The sequence below is a fragment of the Alosa pseudoharengus genome, unplaced genomic scaffold, assembly GCF_046254945.1.
Source record: "Alosa pseudoharengus isolate Yale_2024_CS ecotype anadromous, Long Island Sound unplaced genomic scaffold, YU_APseudo_1.1 YU_APseudo_1.1_scf_9, whole genome shotgun sequence".
NCBI lineage: Eukaryota > Metazoa > Chordata > Actinopteri > Clupeiformes > Clupeidae > Alosa > Alosa pseudoharengus.
Genome location: NW_027468881.1, coordinates 15,691,425 through 15,693,924, shown reverse-complemented (window position 1 = coordinate 15,693,924; position 2,500 = coordinate 15,691,425). Strand labels below are relative to the sequence as shown.

At 49.1% G+C, this 2,500-nt stretch overlaps 1 protein-coding gene across 2 annotated transcripts in view; it reads left to right on the top strand.

Moving 5' to 3' along the window:
• Nucleotides 1-2,500, top strand: part of LOC143115431 (rho GTPase-activating protein 39-like) — a 91,843-nt gene that overhangs the window by 35,554 nt on the left and 53,789 nt on the right. The window contains exon 1 of one of the 2 annotated variants that reach the window (XM_076277461.1): nucleotides 894-980. The exons of the other annotated variant lie outside the window; for it this stretch is intronic. The gene's annotated coding sequence lies outside the window, so the exon portion shown is untranslated. Of the gene's footprint in view, nucleotides 1-893; nucleotides 981-2,500 lie in introns of those variants that run through there. 2 annotated transcript variants of the gene reach the window in all.

Genomic DNA, 2,500 nt, shown 5'->3' with positions numbered 1-2,500 from the left:
GACAGACTGACAGAGAGGCAATGAGAGAGAGAGAGGAGGGGGAAGAGAGGGAGAAAGAGACTAAGAGAGTGTACGTGAGAGAATGTGTTTGTGAGGGAGTGTGTGTGTGTGTGTGTGTGTGTGTGTGTGTGTGTGAAAAAAGTGTGTGTGAGATAGTATATTTGGTAATGTGTGTGTGTGTGTGTGTGTGTGTGTGTGTGTGTGTGTGTGTGTGTGTGTGTGTGTTAGAGTATGCCATTCTGTCTCCTCCTTGCTGCCCTAATGGAATCAACCTTAAATGGTCACACACGTTCACTTGTTAACACATGTGAAAGGCACACACACACACAGATTGAAGGTGTGTTTTTAGGATTCCAAATATAGGAGGGGGGGGGGGGATTAGTCTGCTGATTGACAGCTACAGCTAGAAATGTTTATCTCTTATATCTTTATGTTATTGATTGATTCGCTTGATTCGCTATTGTTGATTGATTCACTACTCTTTTGCTAATTCTTGTAGGTAATATGGCATCTATATATTACACTCACATACACACACACAAACACACAAACACACACACACACACACACACACACACACACACACACACACACACACATAGCCAGAGCTAGCAGCCGCCCTCTCAAAAGTAAATTAAGGGCTCTAACAAAATTAAAAGTAGGGCAGGAATTCTAGGCAGGGCAGGACTTTTTTTAGGTGAGTGTGTGCCTCTCTGTCTGTGTGTGTGTGTGTGTGTGTGTGTGTGTGTGTGTGTGTGTGTGAACAGTGCAGCCAGAGGACTGCAGAGCAGGCGGCTTCTCTGCCAGATTCAGTCCAGAGAAGGTGTGCCCTGGCTGGGTACGACTGTCTCCAGACCTCCCTCTCTCTCTCACTCCCTCTCTCCTCTCCCTCTCTCTCTCCGTCTCCGCCATGGAGAAAGGCTGCCTCTGTCCCCAGTCCTCTCCTGACTCCTCTGCCATCTGCAGCTTCAGCTACCAGGGTGAGCCATCCGCCTGTCTCTGTCCCTTTCTCTCTCTCTGTCTCTGTCCCTTTCTCTCTCTCTCTGTCTCTGTCCCTTTCTCTCTCTCTCTGTCTCTGTCCCTTTCTCTCTCTATGTCTCTGTCCCTTTCTCTCTCTCTGTCTCTGTCCATTTCTCTGTCTCTGTCTCCATCTCGGTGTTGGTCTCATTTCTAGAGGAGTAACTGGGAGGGGACAGGAGCTGTGACATTGGGCGCTCTGTGTGTAAGAGAGAGTATTGTGTGTGTGTGTGTGTGTGTGTGTGTGTGTGTGTGTGTGTGTGTGTGTGTGTGTGTGTGTGTGTGTGTGTGTGTGTGTGTGTGTGTGTGTGTGTGTGTAAGTGTATACTTGTGAGTGGCAGAAGGTTATGGTGGCTCGGCCTGTCATGTTAGAGTGGGGGGACGGGAGGGTTGGCGCTGTCTGTTTGTTAGGATGGTTAGAAGTGTGCATGAGTGCGTTTGTGTGTCTGTGTGTGCGTTTGTGCATCTGTGTGTGTGTGTCTGTGTGTGTGTGTATGTGTTGTGTGTATGTGTGTGTGTGTGTAGTGTGCGCCTGTCAGGTCTGAATGACTGATGGCGTAGCTGCTGTGGAATGTGAGAGCTTTTAGGGTTGGCAGTGATGTACTGATGGATGGAGATGGAGTGTGTGTGTGTGTGTATGTGTGTGCGCGCCTGTATGTGTGTGTATGTGCGTGTGTGTGTGTGTGTGTGTGTGAGTTGGCGTGTACATGTCGTGTGTGCTCGTTAGTGTGACTTCTTTATCCGTCCCGCTCTAATCAGGCTTTGGTCGTGCCTGGCGCGTGTGTGTGTGTGTGTGGCAGGGGGTCCGCACCCCTCATGTTGTGACATATGGTTCGCAGCTCTGCGGCTTAAAGCATCCAAACATTTCAGACTTTTCATGGGCTCCTGAACCCCGGTGGCCATTTAGGAGCCAGAGACGGACAAAGCCCAGCCAGCCAGACAATACACTCATCCTTTCCTCCTGTCCTTCATTTGGATGTGTCTTTCTCTCTCTCTCTCTGTCATGCTCTCATCCCTTCATCTTCATGATGTCTATTTTATTCTGTGCCACGGATGGAATGTGAGACTAGTTTCACCTTTCTACAACACACGCTGACTTCCAGTAATGTGGGTGAGTAGCATGGTGGAGTTCCTGTAATGGTTGCAGTGTTGAATAGGCTGTAGATAGATGGTTGGCGCCTAAGTGATTCCTCTTCGTCGATTCGGCGTTTTGGCAGGCAGGTCTGGCGTCTTCAGGTAACGAGCGCTGGGAAAGAGATTCATCACCGTCGTCAGAGTGTAGCTTCATCAGGGTGTGCTGAGTGATGGGCTTTAGAAGTTGACTTAGTGTGTGTGACTGGGGAAACCCTGAGGCAGGGAGAGGAGCAGGGTCTGGCATGCAAACACACACACACACGCACACACACACACACTCTGAATGATAGAGAGAGAGAGAGTTGTTGATATGTAGGTTGTTGGAAGACATTTTGCTCCAGGGTGAATT